Source organism: Xenopus tropicalis, chromosome 8 (assembly GCF_000004195.4).
Source record: "Xenopus tropicalis strain Nigerian chromosome 8, UCB_Xtro_10.0, whole genome shotgun sequence".
In the NCBI taxonomy this organism is placed as follows: Eukaryota; Metazoa; Chordata; class Amphibia; order Anura; family Pipidae; genus Xenopus; species Xenopus tropicalis.
Window position 1 is genome coordinate 31108423 of NC_030684.2, and position 19985 is coordinate 31128407.

General features: G+C 44.3%; 1 protein-coding gene across 3 annotated transcripts in view; it reads right to left on the minus strand.

The window, feature by feature from the left end:
• Positions 1-19985, minus strand: part of LOC101732742 — a 147657-nt gene that overhangs the window by 70025 nt on the left and 57647 nt on the right. The window contains exon 5 of one of the 3 annotated variants that reach the window (XR_004219903.1): positions 5077-5287. The exons of the other annotated variants lie outside the window; for them this stretch is intronic. The gene's annotated coding sequence lies outside the window, so the exon portion shown is untranslated. The remainder of the gene's footprint in view (positions 1-5076; positions 5288-19985) is intronic. 3 annotated transcript variants of the gene reach the window in all.

The window sequence follows — 19985 nt, forward strand, 5'->3', positions numbered from 1 at the left end:
CCGGTGCTGCTACCTATGGGATTCCCATTACTAGCCGGGCAGAGCAGTTTATATACAGCAGTACAAGCAGACAAACAAGTGCCCGTGCCCTGGGCCGAGCATAGATGGAGCACACAACTAGCAGCTTCATTCTACTTATACTTTATTGTAGTTTGGGGCGTGTTTTGGGGAGACCTGCACCTTTTTCAAGCATCCTGGCAACACTAAAATAAAGTCTAAGCAAGCAGCATTCACCTGCTCTGTGTGTGCTCCTTCCCATTAATACTATGTATATAAAACATTGCCTTAAGGTGGATGCAGGGTACTGGGAGTTGTAGCACCAAAGCCACTGGAGCTGCAGGACCATTCATGCGAGTTCCCCCAAGCACAGAAGGTTCCTGCACAGCAGCAGCGGAAGGTAACATAGGTTCAGCAGAACAAGATGGCGTCAGTAGGGCAAGATGTTACCAACCTGCGTACCCACCCATGTACAGCTTTGTTTGGGTAGCGCCATTGTACCCTGTGCAGGAGCTAAACTAAGGGTTTTACTGTACTACTAATATTTCTATCCCATTCTTTTTCTCTCTTTCAAACCACTATTGGGATGCTATGGAAAACTGGATCTAGCAACTAGCTGTCTGCTGAAATTCTCCCTAAATATGAATGGCAGCACCATGGGGCCCCCGAACAGTTTGATACTAAATGTATATAGGATTACCACTATACTGTACCCCTGATACCATCCTGCCTTACTATACTCACTATCCCACAGTTACACTCTATACCCCTGATACCATCTTGCCTTACTATACTCACTATCCCACAGTTACACTCTGTACCCCTGATACCATCTTGCCTTACTATACTCACTATCCCACAGTTACACTCTGTACCCCTGATACCATCTTGCCTTACTATACTCACTATCCCACAGTTACACTCTGTACCCCGGATACCATCTTGCCTTACTATACTCACTATCCCACAGTTACACTCTGTACCGCTGATACCATCTTGCCTTACTAAACTCACTATCCCAAAATCCCACAGTTACGCTCTGTACCCCTGATACCATCTTGCCTTACTATACTCACTATCCCACAGTTACACTCCTTACCCCTGATACCATCTTGCCTTACTATACTCACTATCCCACAGTTACACTCTGTAACCCTGACATCATCTTGTCTTACTATACTTAAGAGGTCATATGACTTAATTGGTACCTAATGTGGTTAATATGTACCTAATGGGGCTATAAAACATACAGGGAGCCATAGATACAGAAATGAGGGCAACCAACCTACTATATACTGTAAGTATCTACTGTACTGTAATGATTGGAAGGAAGTAGAATATTGCTTTGCTCCAAAGGCCACAATGCAACAGCATGGCTAAAGCCCCTTCAGCAGCTCCGTATTATAATTATTCTTATTCTCTATAGCCGAACAGTCCCTCACTCTGCTGTGCTGTAACTATGCTAACTGTTCAGCAATAGCGACTAAGGATAATGAGAATACGGAGCTGCTGAAGCACAGATGGGTCAGTGAGCTCTAAAGAGAAATATGTGAGCCATAATGCGTCCCGCTCCCACTTTAATATGCCTTTCCCAGTGCCCCCTGTTTCTCACCCCAATGGGCTATGTGCCCAAAGCCCCATAGCCAGTTTATCTGCAGCACCAACATCATGTATAATGCCCACAGGGCACATAGTCAGTATATATGCAGTGCCAACATCATTTATAATGCCCACAGGGCACACAGCCAGTATTTATGCAGTGCCAACATCATGTATAATGCCCACAGGGCACACAGCCAGTATATATGCAGTGCCAACATCATGTATAATGCCCACAGGGCACATAGTCAGTATATATGCAGTGCCAACATCATGTATAATGCCCACAGGGCACACAGCCAGTATTTATGCAGTGCCAACATCATGTATAATGCCCACAGGGCACACAGCCAGTATATATGCAGCGCCAACATCATGTATAATGCCCACAGGGCACACAGCCAGTATTTATGCAGTGCCAACATCATGTATAATGCCCACAGGGCACAAAGCCAGTATATATGCAGTGCCAACATCATGTATAATGCCCACAGGGCACACAGCCAGTATTTATGCAGTGCCAACATCATGTATAATGCCCACAGGGCACACAGCCAGTATATATGCAGTGCCAACATCATGTATAATGCCCACAGGGCACACAGCCAGTATATATGCAGTGCCAACATCATGTATAATGCCCACAGGGCACACAGCCAGTATTTATGCAGCGCCAACATCATGTATAATGCCAACAGGGCACACAGCCAGTATATATGCAGTGTCAACATCATCTATAATGCCCACAGGGCACACAGCCAGTATATATGCAGTGCCAACATTATGTATAATGCCCACAGGGCATACAGCCAGTATATATGCAGTGCCAACATCATGTATAATGCCCACAGGACACACAGCTGGTATATATGCAGCGCCAACATCATGTATAATGCACACAGGGCACAAAGCCAGTATATATGCAGTGCCAACATCATGTATAATGCCCACAGGGCACACAGCCAGTATATATGCAGTGCCAACATCATGTATAATGCCCACAGGGCACACAGCCAGTATATATGCAGTGCCAACATCATGTATAATGCCCACAGGGCACACAGCTAGTATATATGCAGTGCCAACATCATGTATAATGCCCACAGGGCACACAGCCATTATATATGCAGTGCCAACATCATGTATAATGCCCACAGGGCACACAGCCAGTTTATATGCAGCGCCAACATCATGTATAATGCGCACAGGGCACAAAGCCAGTATATATGAGGTGCCAACATCATAGTTACATAGTTACATAGGGTTGAAAAAAGACCAGTGTCCATCAAGTTCAACCCATCCAAGTAAACCCAGCACACTTAACCCACACCTACCAATCTATACACTCACATACATACACTATATATACAACCACTAGTACTAACTGTAGATATTAGTATCACAATAGCCTTGGATATTCTGATTGATCAAGAACTCATCCAGGCCCCTCTTAAAGGCATTAACAGAATCTGCCATTACCACATCACTAGGAAGGGCATTCCATAACCTCACTGCCCTCACCGTGAAAAACCACCTACGCTGCTTCAAATGGAAGCTCCTTTCCTCTAATCTAAAGGGGTGACCTCTGGTGCGCTGATTGTTTTTATGGGAAAAAAGAACATCCCCCAACTGCCTATAATCCCCTCTAATGTACTTGTACAGAGTAATCATGTCCCCTCGCAAGCGCCTCTTTTCCAGAGAGAACAACCCCAACCTCGACAGTCTCACCTCATAGTTTAAATCTTCCATCCCCTTAACCAGTTTAGTTACAGTCTCTGCACTTTCTCCAGCTCATTAATATCCTTCTTAAGGACTGGAGCCCAAAACTGCACCGCATACTCAAGGTGAGGCCTTACCAGGGACCTATAAAGGGGCAAAAATATGTTCTCATCCCTTGAGTCAATGCCCTTTTTTATACAAGACAGCACTTTATTTGCTTTAGTAGCCACAGAATGACACTGCCTGGCATTAGACAACTTGTTATCAACAAAAACCCCTAGATCCTTCTCCATTAAGGAAACCCCCAACACACTACCATTCAGTAGATAGTTTGCGTTTATATTATTTCTACCGAAGTGCATAACTTTGCACTTATCAACATTGAACCTCATTTTCCAGTTTGCTGCCCAGTTATCTAATTTTGTCAAATCGCTCTGCAAAGTGGCACATCCTGCATGGAACTTATAGTTTTGCACAATTTATGTGTAAATGCCCATGTATAATGCCCACAGGGCACACAGCTGGTATATATGCTAAAATCTGGTGGACATCTACAATGGAAAAATTGACCGCACTCATCCACCACAAAATGGACATATATAAAAAAATATGGACACCCTGGACCGGAAACCAAAACAATCGACCAACTAACCATATCTAAAAACGGACAATGCCAAGGGAAAATCCCAGACGCTAACTAAATAAAAGGAAAAAAAGAGAAAAGAAAAAAGACCACCCAGATAAAAACGGCAAGGCGAGAGTCCAACCCCCCCCCTTTACCTCTAACCCTCTATCCAACTCCTATTCTACTTTCTTTAACCCCCGTTGTTCCACATATTTTGTATGCATCCTACTTTGTTGTAAAACAACTAATAAAAACAAAGTTTAAAAAAAAAAAAAAAAGCCACTTTGGGTAAAGTTTTGTAAAATGGCCCCCCCTGGACCTGCTCCAGAAAAACCACTCTTTTTCAACTGCCCCATCGGTGATCGGGGTACACAGACTATTGCATGTGTCAGTTGGATCTCCCCCTCTGCTCTACATTTTGCAGCAAGTAGTCTGTAGGAACCTGAGCCCCTTCTCCCAAGGATTCTCCCTTCGTAAAGGATTCGGCCCAATACCGAACCCAATCCTAATTAGCATATGCTAATTAGGGTTTGGAAGGGTTAAATCTCAAAAAAATTTCTGCTTCCGTGTTTACATGTAAAAAAGCCACATGATTTTTCGGATTCGCATTTGGTCCGGCCAGGAACGTGGATTCGGCTGAATTTAAATCCTGCTGAAAAAGGCAGAATCTTGGTTGAATACTGAATCCTAGATTCGGTGCATCCCTAGAAAATACTGCCCTGATGGAAGGTGCCCAACACATGGGTATCATCTAGCATTTTAACCTTTTTGTGTTCTTAATGACATTCTATTCTAAACATTTACTAGATGTATGTGGGCAACAGAAAGAGTAGAGCCGTACCAATTTAGCAAGAAGTCTCACAATCTGAGAAGCACTGAGCCTTCCTAATATTACCTAAGGGATATACAATCTGAGCTGTAATTAGCATCGTTGTATGCCCATTAAACTGCTCCCAGATGTCTCTTTCTTGGAAATAATCCTTTGCCTAAATGGCTTACATGATCAATACCTCCCCCACCGATCAGATAATCCTGGTGCTGGATTTTGTTCCCAAATCTCTACAGATTTCCGTGCGTCATATGATTTGTCAGGAATCTATATTTGCCCAGGCAGCAAACACAGCAATATCGCTCACCTTTTTTAGCTGAGGAAGAACGCCTAACGGGCAAAACAGAGCAAGGCACCCCGCCGAGCTTTAGGCCTCCATTGCCTGCTGTAATCTGCTTCTTCTTGTGCTTGTGCCGTTTTAGCTGGTGTGCAGCCAGGGCTAGGGCGACCGTACCAAGAGCCGTGCCAAAAAGGACCTTTCGAAGACCAGAAGACAGCCTGAGTTGCAAGAATGTGGACTGCAAAGACAAACAATATATAGATTCATTATAATAACCAGCTATGGATTTTGGAAAATAATAAATGTGTCTTGTGACTTTGTGGCAAGCAAGACAAGGGTACTTCAAGGTCAAAGCTCCTAATGCCTTCCCACCCCAAGCATTCAGAAAAGTACGCATTACGTAAATGTGTGTGTATATATATATATATTCATGTAAATGCAGCCACTTGCTTTGACCTCTGCAGTTTCCAGGAGATGGGGTGCAGTGACAAAACTAAGGATGCACAAAACCACTACAATACCATATTGATCACTAGTGGCTCAACGGTTAGTATATTGCCTTGTAGTGCTGGGGGTTTGATTTTAACCTGGGCAATAACTGCAAGAAGTTATATAATCTCTCTTCATTCCTAAACTGGCAATCTGTGGGTTCTGGCAAATGCCAGAGGGGCTTCTGTAAGATGCCATAGACTGTCACTATTTATTGGGCCTGTGGGGCTGTTTTTATTTTGAATCCCAATCCAGACCTGTCTCTGTGTGTTTCCTCAGGGCACTCTGCTTTCCTCCCACACCCCCAAAATATACTGGATGGCTAAATGGCCCTTGATAAAACTGACCCTAATATAATAAGGACTTTATAACTAGGGCAATGGTTGGCAAACTGTGGGTCTTCAGCCACAAGCGGCTCTTTAGCCCCTTGAATTTGGCTCTTCCAGGTGCGGGTTCGCACATACAGCCATATATTTATTTAGCCCCCACTTTCTACCCCGTGTACCTGTACCAGCATTACTGTGTAGCCATATATTTATTTAGCCCCCACTTTCTACCCCGTGTACCTGTACCAGCATTAGTGTGTAGCCATATATTTATTTAGCCCCCACTTTCTGCCCCGTGTACCTGTGCCGGCATCCAGCATTAGTGTGTAGCCATATATTTATTTAGCCCCACTTTCTACCCAGTGTACCTGTACCAGCATTAGTGTGTAGCCATATATTTATTTAGCCCCCACTTTCTGCCCCGTGTACCTGTGCCAGCATCCAGCATTAGTGTGTAGCCATATATTTATTTAGCCCCCACTTTCTGCCCCGTGTATCTGTGCCGGCATCCAGTATTAGTGTGTAGCCATATATTTATTTAGCCCCCACTTTCTGCCCCGTGTACCTGTGCCAGAAACAAGCATTAGTGTGTAGCCATATATTTATTTAGCCCCCACTTTCTGTCCCATGTACTTGTGCCAGAAACAAGCATTAGTGTGTAGCCATATAATTATTTAGCCCCCACTTTCTGCCCGTGTACCTGTGCCAGCATCCAGCAATAATGTGTAGCCATATATTTATTTAGCCCCCACTTTCTGCCCCGTGTACCTGTGCCAGCATCCAGCAATAATGTGTAGCCATATATTTATTTAGCCCCCACTTTCTGCCCCGTGTACCTGTGCCAGCATCCAGCATTAGTGTGTAGCCATATATTTATTTACCCCAACATTCTGCCCCATGTACCTCTGCCAGAATCCAGCATTAGTGTGTAGCCATATATTTATTTAGCCCCCAATTTCTGCCCCGTGTACCTGTGCAAGCTTCCAGCATTAGTGTGTAGCCATTTATTTATTTACCCCCACATTCTGCCCCGTGAACCTGTGCCAGCATCCAGCATTAGTGTGTAGCCATATATTTATTTAGCCCCCACTTTCCCTCCCGTGTACCTGTGCCAGCATCCAGCATTAGTGTGTAACCATATATTTATTTAGCCCCCACTTTCGATCCCGTGTACCTGTGCCAGCATCCAGCATTAGTGTGTAGCCATATATTTATTTAGCCCCCACTTTCTGCCCCGTGTACCTGTGCCAGCATCCAGCATTAGTGTGTAGCCATATATTTATTTAGCCCCCACTTTCTGTCCCCTGTACCCGTGCCAGCATCCAGCATTAGTGTGAAGCCATATATTTATTTAGCCCCGACTTTCTGCCCCGTGTACCTCTGCCAGCATCCAGCATTAGTGTGTAGCCATATATTTATTTAGCCCCCACTTTCTGCCCCGTGTACCTGTGCCAGCATCCAGCATTAGTGTGAAGCCATATATTTATTTAGCCCCGACTTTCTGCCCCGTGTACCTCTGCCAGCATCCAGCATTAGTGTGTAGCCATATATTTATTTAGCACCCACTTTCTGCCCCGTGTACCTGTGTCAGCATCCAGCAGTAGTGTGTAGCCATATATTTATTTAGCACCCACTTTCTGCCCCGTGTACCTGTGCCAGCATCCAGCATTAGTGTGTAGCCATATATTTATTTAGCCCCCACTTTCTGCCCCGTGTACCTGTGCCAGCATTCAGCATTAGTGTGTAGCCATATATTTATTTAGCCCCCACTATCCATTACGTATACCTGTGCCAACATCCAGCATCAGTATGTTGCCATATATTTATTTAGCCCCCACTTTCTGCCCCGTGTACCTGTGCCAGCATCAAGCTTTAGTGTGTAGCCATATATTTATTTAGCCCCCACTTTCTGCCCTGTGTACCTGTGCCAGCATCCAGCATTAGTGTGTAGCCATATATTTATTTACCCCAACATTCTGCCCCGTGTACCTGTGCCAGAATCCAGCATTAGTGTGTAGCCATATATTTATTTACCCCTATTTTCTGCCCCGTGTACCTGTGCCAGCTTCCAGCATTAGTGTGTAGCCATTTATTTATTTACCCCCACTTTCTGCCCCGTGAACCTGTGCCAGCATCCAGCATTAGTGTGTAGCCATATATTTATTTAGCCCCCACTTTCGATCCCGTGTACCTGTGCCAGCATCCAGCATTAGTGTAGCCATATATTTATTTAGCACCCACTTTCCCTCCCGTGTACCTGTGCTAGCATCCAGCATTAGTGTGTAGCCATATATTTATATAGCCCCCACTTTCGATCCCGTGTACCTGTGCCAGCATCCAGCATTAGTGTGTAACCATATATTTATTTAGCCCCCACTTTCGATCCCGTGTACCTGTGCCAGCATCCAGCATTAGTGTGTAGCCATATATTTATTTAGCCCCCACTTTCTGCCCCGTGTACCTCTGCCAGCATCCAGCATTAGTGTGTAGCCATATATTTATTTAGCCCCCACTTTCTGCCCCGTGTACCTCTGCCAGCATCCAGCATTAGTGTGTAGCCATATATTTATTTAGCCCCCACTTTCTGCCCCGTGTACCTCTGCCAGCATCCAGCATTAGTGTGTAGCCATATATTTATTTAGCCCCCACTTTCTGCCCCGTGTACCTCTGCCAGCATCCAGCATTAGTGTGTAGCCATATATTTATTTAGCCCCCACTTTCTGCCCCGTGTACCTCTGCCAGCATCCAGCATTAGTGTGTAGCCATATATTTATTTAGCACCCACTTTCTGCCCCGTGTACCTGTGTCAGCATCCAGCATTAGTGTGTAGCCATATATTTATTTAGCCCCCACTTTCTGCCCCGTGTACCTGTGCCAGCATCCAGCATTAGTGTGAGCTATCCCACAGTTAAACTCTGTACCCCTGATACCATCTTGCCTTACAACTCACTATTCTACAGTTATACTCTATAGGCCTGATACCATCTTGCCTTACTATACTCACTATCCCACAGTTTACAGAATAGTTTCCATATCCATAGTTTACAGTAATTTGGATTTACTAAATACACATTTGTGAGTCTGGTGCCAAACAGATCCACATTCTGGGCCAAATAGGGCTGATCTGACCATTGAGCCTTTCATTGGAACCAGATACTGGAGGAAGAACAAGACCTTCCTCTTGTGCCACCATCTTACCTTAGGGCAGTGCTTGTCAGAAGTTTCATTTCAACTAACTAAAAGGCAAAAGGTAAGATCCGCCCAGATCCACCTTCTCTCCTATCAACCGCAATTCCACCAGCGGTGCCTGCACTCCCATCCACCGTAATTCCACCAGCGGTGCCTGCACTCCCATCCACCGTAATTCCACCAGCGGTGCCTGCACTCCCATCCACCGTAATTCCACCAGCGGTGCCTGCACTCCCATCCACCGTAATTCCACCAGCGGTGCCTGCACTCCCATCCACCGTAATTCCACCAGCGGTGCTCCCCCTTTCATCTAAAATATGGTTCATACACAAGAGATCCTTAAGGTGCTTGGTAAAAACTGCATTCCCTTTCCATCCATCCCTCAGACTGCAGGAGCCGGGGTCTGCAGGCTGCCTGGGGCCCAATGGAATGGTGTGTATGCTACCATATTCCCTTGTTTCCCTCACCCTACTTCCCTTGATTATGGCAAGCAGGGTGAAGGCATTGATTCTGGGAGCAAATCCGATTGCCGTTAAGGAGTCAGGAAGGAATTTTTCCCTCTAATGAAGCAGATTGGCTTCAAAGCTTCTCAGAGGTTTTTTTTGCCTTCCTCAGAATCAATGAAAAACACAATTTATTATTTGTATTATTAATAAAACTGATTTTCACAGATGGGTATCTGGGTATTGGGCAGTTTATATACGGCAGTACAAGCAGACAAACAAGTGCCCGTGCCCTGGGCCGAGCATAGATGGAGCACACAACTAGCAGCTTCATTCTAATTATACTATATTGTAGTTTGGGGCGTGTTTTGGGGAGACCTGCACCTTTTTCAAGCATCCTGGCAACACTAAAATAAAGTCTAAGCAAGCAGCATTCACTTGCTCTGTGTGTGCTCCTTCCCATTAATACTATGTACTATGTATATAAAACATTGCCTTAAGGTGGATGCAGGGTACTGGGAGTTGTAGCACCAAAGCCACTGGAGCTGCAGGACCATTCATGCGAGTTCCCCCAAGCACAGAAGGTTCCTGCACAGCAGCAGCGGAAGGTAACATAGGTTCAGCAGAACAAGATGGCGTCAGTAGGGCAAGATGTTACCAACCTGTGTACCCACCCCATGTACAGCTTTATTTGGGTAGCGCCATTGTACCTTGTGGAGAAGCTGAACTAAGGGTTTTACTGTACTACTAATATTTCACTCCTATTCATTTTCCTTTCTCTCGTTCAAACCAAAATTGGGTTGCTAGGGAAAACTGGACCTAGCAACTAGCTATCTGTTGAAACTCCAAGACGCTCAGCTGAACAAAAAGCTAAATAATAAGAAAGCTAGAAAATAAAGACTAACTGCAAACTGTTTTGGAATATCCCTGTGTACATCACACTTAATGCTAATTTAAAGGTCAACTTCCCCCTTAATAACAGTGGAACAAATCTACAAGCGAAACCAAGAATGCCGGCAGGGGTCATTTATAAGCGGAAAGTGCGGCATACAATGTGCCATTTTAGGCTATTTTACGTAACCATGTTGTATTTTAGCTCAAACACCGCATTTTTACCCCCCTACAATTCCACATGAGCCGGAGACACAACTTCGGCCCAATGGCGCCACCATCTGGAGAAAGCAGGTATGCGCTCAAACTGAGGTGCAAGTCCCGCTAACGTGCCGGGCTAAAGGGAAGTGCTGTGCCCTACAGGGTACGGTACCACTGGAACCAGGAGCCAATACTTATAGCTGATAGGAACGTGTCACTATTACTTTTATCAGTGTGAATCCCCTAAATATGAATGCCAGGGCGCTACTGGGCAGTTTGGTGCCGGTATGTATAGCATTACATAAGGGTCTGGCCTACAGAGACTCCATCACAATAGCGCATACAATCTATCCCATAGGTCACTTTAGCTACTGCAAAATCAATGCACTTACTGCATTTTATGTAGAGTAAAGTTACAAAAATTGTAAGTTTACCCAAGAAAGCCATGTATTTTTGGACAGTACACGTTAGGGTGAATCTGAACGGGGTAACCATGTCTCTCAACTCCAAACTACTAAGTTGCAAAACTTTCTGTAAATTAGCGTTTTGAAGCAGCACCTAAACATCACGTTACAGCTTACATTTTACATCATTTCTCCTTAAAAATGAATGGCAGCGCCACGGGACCCCGAACAGTTTAATGCCTAATGTGCATAGGATTACAACTATACTCACTATCCCACAGTTACACTCTGTACCCCTGATACCATCTTGCCTTACTATACTCACTATCCCACAGTTACACTCTGTACCCCTGATACCATCTTGCCTTACTATACTCACTATCCACAGTTAACTCTGTACCCTGATACCATCTTGCCTACTATACTCACTATCCACACTTACACTCTGTACCCCTGATACCATCTTGCCTTACTATACTCACTATCCCACAGTTATACCTCTGTACCCCTGATACCATCTGCCTTACTATACTCACTATCCCACAGTTACACTCTGTACCCCTGATACCATCTTGCCTTACTATACTCACTATCCCACAGTTATACTCTGTACCCCTGATACCATCTTGCCTTACTATACTCACTATCCCACACTTACACTCGTGTACCCCTGATACCATCTTGCCTTACTATACTCACTATCCCACAGTTACACTCTGTACCCCTGATACCATCTTGCCTTACTATACTCACTATGCCCACAGTTATACTCTGTACCCTGATACCATCTTGCCTTACTATACTCACTATCCCACAGTTACACTCTGTACCCCTGATACCATCTTGTCTTACTATACTCACTATCCCACAGTTACACTCTGTACCCCTGATACCATCTTGCCTTACTTATACTCACAATCCCACAGTTACACTCTGTACCCCTGATACCATCTTGCCTTACTATACTCACTATCCCACACTTACACTCTGTACCCCTGATACCATCTTGCCTTAACTATACTCACTATCCCAGTTACACTCTATACCCCTGATACCATCTTGCCTTACTATACTCACTATCCCAGTTACACTCTATACCCCTGATACCATCTTGCCTTACTATACTCACTATCCCACAGTTACACTCTGTACCACTGATACCATCTTGCCTTACTATACTCACTATCCCACAGTTAACACTCTGTACCCCTGATACCATCTTGCCTTACTATACTCACTATCCACAGTTACACTCTGTACCCCTGATACCATCTTGCCTTACTATACTCACTATCCCACAGTTACACTCTGTACCCCTGATACCATCTTGCCTTACTATACTCACTATCCCACAGTTACACTCTGTACCCCTGATACCATCTTGCCTTACTATACTCACTATCCACAGTTACACTCTGTACCCCTGATACCATCTTGCTTTACTATACTCACTATCCCACAGTTACACTCTGTACCCCTGATACCATCTTGCCTTACTATACTCACTATCCCACAGTTACATTCCAGTACCCCTGATATAATCTTGCCTTACTATACTCACTATCCCACAGTTACACTCTGTACCCCTGATACCATCTTGCCTTACTATACTCACTGTCCCACAATTACACTCTGTACCACTGATACCATCTTGACTTACTATACTCACTATCCCACAGTTATACTCTGTACCCCTGATACCATCTTGCCTTACTATACTCACTATCCCCACAGTTACACTCTGTACCCCTGATACCATCTTGCCTTACTATACTCACTATCCCACAGTTATACTCTGTACCCCTGATACCATCTTGCCTTACTATACTCACTATCCCACAGTTATACTCTGTACCCCTGATACCATCTTGCCTTACTATACTCACTATCCACAGTTACACTCTGTTACCCCTGATACCATCTTGCCTTACTATACTCACTATCCCCACACTTACACTCTGTACCCCTGATACCATCTTGCCTTACTATACTCACTATCCCACAGTTACACTGTGTACCCCTGATACCATCTTGCCTTACTATACTCACTATCCCACACTTACACTGTGTACCCTGATACCATCTTGCCTTAATATACTTACTATCCCACAGTTAAACTCTGTACCCCGGATACCATCTTGCCTTACTATACTCACTATCCCACAGTTAAACTCTTGTACCCCTGATACCATCTTGCCTTACTATACTCACTATCCCACAGTTAAACTCTGTACCCCTGATTACCATCTTGCCTTACTATACTCACTATCCCACAGTTACACTCTGTACCCCTGATACCATGCTTGCCTTACAATACTCACTGTCCCACAATTACACTCTGTACCACTGATACCATCTTGCCTTACTATACTCACTATCCCAGTTACACTCTATACCCCTGATACCATCTTGCCTTACTATACTCACTATCCCAGTTACACTCTGTACCCCTGATACCATCTTGCCTTACTATACTCACTATCCCACAGTTACACTCTGTACCCCTGATACCATCTTGCCTTACTATACTCACTATCCCACAGTTACACTCTGTACCCCTGATACCATTTTGCCTTACTATACTCACTATCCCACAGTTACACTCTGTACCCGATACCATTTTGCCTTACTATACTCACTATCCCACAGTTACACTCTGTACCCGTGATACCATCTTGCCTTACTATACTCACTATCCCACACTTACACTCTGTACCCCTGATACCATCTTGCCTTACTATACTCACTATCCCAGTTACACTCTATACCCCTGATACCATCTTGCCTTACTATACTCACTATCCACAGTTACACTCTGTACCCCTGATACCATCTTGCCTTACTATACTCACTGTCCCACAATTACACTCTGTACCACTGATACCATCTTGCCTTACTATACTCACTATCCCACAGTTACATTCAGTACCCCTGATACCATCTTGCCTTACTATACTCACTATCCCACAGTTATAACTCTGTACCCTGATACCATCTTGCCTTACTATACTCACTATCCCACAGTTACACTCTGTACCCCTGATACCATCTTGCCTTACTATACTCACTATCCCACAGTTACACTCTGTACCCCTGATACATCTTGCCTTACTATACTCACTATCCCACAGTTACACTCTGTACCCCTGATACCATCTTGCCTTACTATACTCACTATCCACACTTACACTCTGTACCCCTGATACCATCTTGCCTTACTATACTCACTATCCCACACTTACACTGTGTACCCCTGATACCATCTTGCCTTACTATACTCACTATCCCACACTTACACTGTGTACCCCTGATACCATCTTGCCTTAATATACTTACTATCCCACAGTTAAACTCTGTACCCCGGATACCATCTTGCCTTACTATACTCACTATCCCACAGTTAAACTCTGTACCCCTGATACCATCTTGCCTTACTATACTCACTATCCCACAGTTACACTCTGTACCTGTGGGATACACATGCCCTGTGGACATCATGTATAATGCCCACAGTGCACATAGCCAGTATATATGCAGTGCCAACATCATGTGTAATGCCTACAGGGCACAAAGACAGTATATATGCAGTGCCAACACCATGTATAATGCCCACAGGGCACACAGCCAGTATATATGCAGTGCCAACAACATGTATAATGCCCACAGGGCACACAGAAAGTATATATGCAGCGCCAACACCATGTATAATGCCCACAGGGCACATAGTCAGTATATATGCAGTGCCAACATCATGTATAATGCCCACAAGGCACACAGACAGTATATATGAAGCGCCAACACCATGTATAATGCCCACAGGGCATACAGACAGTACATATGCAGCGCCAACACCATGTATAATGCCCACAGGGCACATAGTCAGTATATATGCAGTGCCAAGATCATGTATAATGCCCACAGTGCACATAGCCAGTATATATGCAGTGCCAACATCATGTTTAATGCCTACAGGGAACACAGACCGTATATATGCAGTGCCAACATCATGTATAATGCCCACCGGGCACACAGACAGTATATATGCAGTGCCAACACCATGTATAATGCCCACAGGGCACATAGCCAGTATATATGCCACGCCAACATCATGTATAATGCCCACAATGCACACAGCCAGTATATATGCAGTGCCAACATCATGTATAATGCCCACAGGGCACACAGCAAGTATATATGCAGTGCCAACATCATGCATAAGGGAAACAGGGAGTTTAAAGGGTGGGCAGTGGGGATTGAGAGAGAAATTGGTATCAAAGGGTTAATAGTGCCATGTCTGGGGGCAGAGGAAAAGGAGGCTTTGTAAATGTGTAGCAGGAAATGATAAACTATTAATGGGTTAGGGCACCGCCACACAGGGCGTTTTCTTACCCATGATAAACTGAGATACCGCGGGTGAAGAAACGTCCCTAGTTCCCTTCTCACAGGCAATAATGGAAATCGCCAGTGGGGAAAACTACAATGCGCTTCCGCTTTCCTAAGTTGCCTCGCGGGGGATCGCGTGTACGTTTCCCCCCAGTGATTTACATTATTGCCAATGGGAAAGCATTTTCAGGAGAGCAGTCGCCGGCGGTAGCGCAGATGCGGGCGACTAATCTCCTAGTGTGCCATCATCCTTACCAGGGAGTTGGTAGGGGGCAGAGGCAGAGGGGGCTGAAGAGAGACAGCAGGGAGCAAACACACTGCTAAGGGTTAATATAGAGGGATTTCTCTCCATACTCACCCCCTGCAGCTCCTCTCTGATCCTCCTTCTCTCCTGCTCATGGTATGTGCCCCCACCTGTATAGTCTGGCCAGAAATGGGCCCCTACCCTGATGTACCGCTCCATTAACTCCACACATGCTGGTACGATCCTTGGAAAAAGGGGAATAAACATTCCATTAACTCCACACATGCTGGAAAGATCCTCAGAAAATGGACAATAAGAATTCCACTAACTCTGCACATGCCAAAATGTTGTTGGAAAATGGGAAATAAATAGTCCATTAACTTCTCACATGCTGGTACGATCCTTGGAAGATGGGGAATAAGCAGTCCATTAACTCCAGAAATGCCTGAAAGACTGGGAAATGGACACTTTGTTAACACCACACAAAATACACTAATTATACACACAGTGAGAAGCAGTGAGAACCATAGAGTCAAACCCATTAAATACAATGATCTCTGAAACCCCAGACCCCTTACCCTTCCAAAAAGCAGGTCTCCTGTAGGCTGCCTTATGTTGTACCTGAAGATCTCAGCATGATAGAGTTCAGAAAGGGGTCAAAAATCTTTTTTTGCCAAATGTTCTGAGTAGCCCCACCTTGTGGTAGGCAGGAGAATAGCACCCAAGCAGGAGAAACCCCTATAGCTCTTATGAGACTTGGGCCCTTTTGCCTATTGGTGCCTACACACCAATATTACAACTAAAAAAAATATATATTAGTTGGTCCAAGAATAAAAATGGAAATGGTAGAGTGAATTATTTGCAATGTGAAAAGTGTAATTCAGAAATAAAGTACCCCATACCTATCAAGTCGGAATCCTTTTAGTAGTAGAAATGAGGTGCCAACTAGTGATGAGCGAATATGTCCTGTTTCACCAAAAATTAGCAAACCGGTAATTCTTGACATGCAGACGTGATGTATTTTTACGCAGGCAACTCTTTTTCCTGCAGCACAACTTTTTTGTTGTGCAACTTATTTTTTCTCACTCAAAAAAAACATTTAACCCTTTTACTGTTGTTTGGCAGATAAAGATTCTTTCTGGAGAGGCGCTGCAGAGGGTTTCTAGCGATGACAGCTCCCTGGGCAACGAGCCAGGCGGGCTGTCATGTCGGCTCTGTGACGTGATCGTCGCACGATCGCATCGCGTCTGCTGCTTGGTTCCGCTTCCTTCTTCCCCCCAGCGCCGGCCCACTGACTTCCTGCACATGGAGGACTAGGACTGTAGCACCGAGGACCAGGCACGCTTCAGGACAGGACACTTACACACACTTACTCACATTTACACACACATACAGCACACAATTTAGATATTCAAATACTCTGACTCATACTAATTACGCTGTCATGTGACTTATTTTGTTGTTTCACTGATTTGCACAATTTTGTTTTATCCCTTTATTAGTGTTCCTGATCTGTTTTTAGCATGGCTTTGCCGTGTTAGGGGGGTTACGGCACATAATACGCTGACAGGGGGCTCTGTGTGCAAAGCTGGGTTGGCAGGCGAGAAATCCATATGCACAAAAATACAACTGATTTGGAAAGTCCCATGTCTCCTGAACGTGCCAATACCAAATACCAAAAAGAAATGCAATGAACAACACTGCAAGTGTAAAACTGCAATAAAATCACAAAAATGAAAGACAATTGGGCAAATCAATGAAATAACAAAATGAATTATTTCCCAGCGTGTTTAGTGGTCAGAATACGTGCCTGCCAGGAAAAGCGCTAAGGGAAGACTCTCAGGTGCCTATATGGGGAATTAAATAACTTTCTGTTAAATCTGGTGGCAGAACAAAAGGGCAGAACATTTCTCTGCAGGGGAATCGGCGCAGGCCCAGGACAGCCGGACCCTCGGCACCTGAACCAATTGCTGTGGCTAAGTAATAATACAGCACAATGTAATGTAAAGGGTAAGTTCACCTTCAAAGCAGAACAAAAGCTAGTCCATCTTTAAGTTAACTTTCGTGGGTCATAAAATCTTCTGTTCTCATCAAGTTCTAGAGCAAAACAAACAGGAGCAGGGTCTGGGGGCCTCGGCACAGGAGCGGAAACCACGAGGGAGCGAATTTTAAATTCATGTGGGCATAACATCACAGCATTACACATTTAATATTATCCCCCTGTCCAATGGCTGCGCCTGTAATTCTGGTAACATCAAAGCTTTTTGTACCTCATACAGTAGCGCCTCGGCCACACACCTCCTGCACAATGTCCAATTGCACTGCCCTGCCATGTACAGCTTTGTCTGCGTAGCGTGTTGTGACATTGTACAGGAGTTGCGCGGCGTAGGCAGAACTGTATGAATTGCAGCACCAACTAAATCGGAAGGTACAAAAAGCTTTAATATCAGCAGAGTTGTGCAGCCGTTGGGCAGGGGATACATCTCATTGGGTAACGCTGTGCTGATGTCCCTGCGTATTTACACTCGCTCCCTCCAGGTTTCAGTTTGGGGATTTTGGTTGTGTGTACTGGGCTCTCCTGAATAGCTGCGAATTGGCACAAGCTACACGGGGCTGGTAAAAATGGGCCTGCAAAAATGAAATGTGAGAGCTTAAGAGGCCAAAGGCAAGAGGAGAGGTGTTAGGCACTAACATAGGGGGGATAGAAAAATAATACCAGCAAGAAAATGGCCGCTGACGCCCATATGCATAGGATTGCCAAAGTATCTGGCCTATAGCATCACAATAGTGCATACAAGTTGTCCCAGCAGGCACTACAGCTACTGCAAAATCAATACATTTACTGTATTTTATGTGGCGCAAAATGACAAAATATACATTTACCAAAATGGGCACTTATGGGTAGTTATATCTTACAACAAAACTTACATTTTACAGCACCCTGTCTCCCATATGTCATTAGGTAACAAGGATAAAAAAGGGAATAAAAAACAGCACATTTTTTGCTCGCCCAGTGAGATCAGCGGGCAGAAATGCAGTTAAAGTGAGGGAACATGGAGTGTTTGCTCCACTGCTCTGTTTTTTTTTGCAGGCTAAGAAAGCGGATCCACACCTTACGCACCTCTGTAAAACTGCATTGAGAAGTACAGAATCCTCCTTCCCCGAGCAGGGATCGGCCTGAAAACACCAAAGCAGGAGTTTTTGGGCAGATGAGTTTTTACTGAGGTGCAGAAATACGGAAGGGATTCTCCCCTGCAGAAAAAACGCAGACTAAGAGCAAACGCTCCGTGTACCTTCGCCTAAATTGTTTCACTGAGAATAAAATCTATTGCAATGAATTGGCCGTTTAATACCCACCCCATCTCTGTGCATTCAGTGCCAACACTCTATTGTATAGAGCCGCCGCAGTAAGAGAAGCGGTTGATGTAAATGTACCAGCTAGGCTCACTGCTTGGGAAAGATTTTGCCCCATTCTGATTTCGGCACATTTGCTGCAGGCAGTTGTTTATTCAGATGGCGCGAGCGCCCCTCAGTGCCATACACAGAGCTTGATACGGCTGCCTGATGCACTTTTACTCAGTTGCCAAATACTGGGCTCTGTAGCTCCTTCCAAGTCATTGTTTGTCTCGGTGGTTTCTCCTCATTTTCTTTTTGTTTCCATGATAAGAAGTCAGCTGCTTTAAAGAAATAAAATTTCAGAAAACAACTTCAATGTAGGACTTGTGGGTCAGTAATGAAGAGAATAGGGCAGGGGGAAGAGAGAGATTTATTATAGCAAGATGCTGGAAGTCGACCACGACTCCTTCACTAAAAGAGGTAACTATAATTCTCAACAACCACAGCATCTTGGAAATACTTCAATGCTAGAAATAATCACCTTCTGCACAAATACACCGCAAAATGGGACTTATGGAATAACAGCAAGTATGTAGGGGAAAATCCAATTAGGAATTTTCTTTGAAAAATGTCTCTGCTGTTAGGCCTTGGATGCAGCTAAATAATTGATACACTATTTGTTGATATGCTTTTTTATGCGCCTTGACTACTTTTCTTTTCTTGCCCTTCTCATTTTCTTTTTCACTTCTTTACCCTATCCTTCTGTTAGATCTGTTTAGTTGTTTAGTTGTAGATAGTTAAAAAATAAAAAACTGGTGAAACTGTGTTTAGTGCACCCTACCTGCTATGGAAACAACACAACAGTGTTACATCATATTCTAGTGCTTTGGGCACGTTTTGTACCTTGTTTTTTATACTTCATATGGTATAATGTAAGATCAATGTAACTTTTTTTTTTTTATGTTAATTTTATTTTATTCACCAATAAAAACAATAAATAATAAAAAAAAAAAAAAAAGAAAAACCTTCT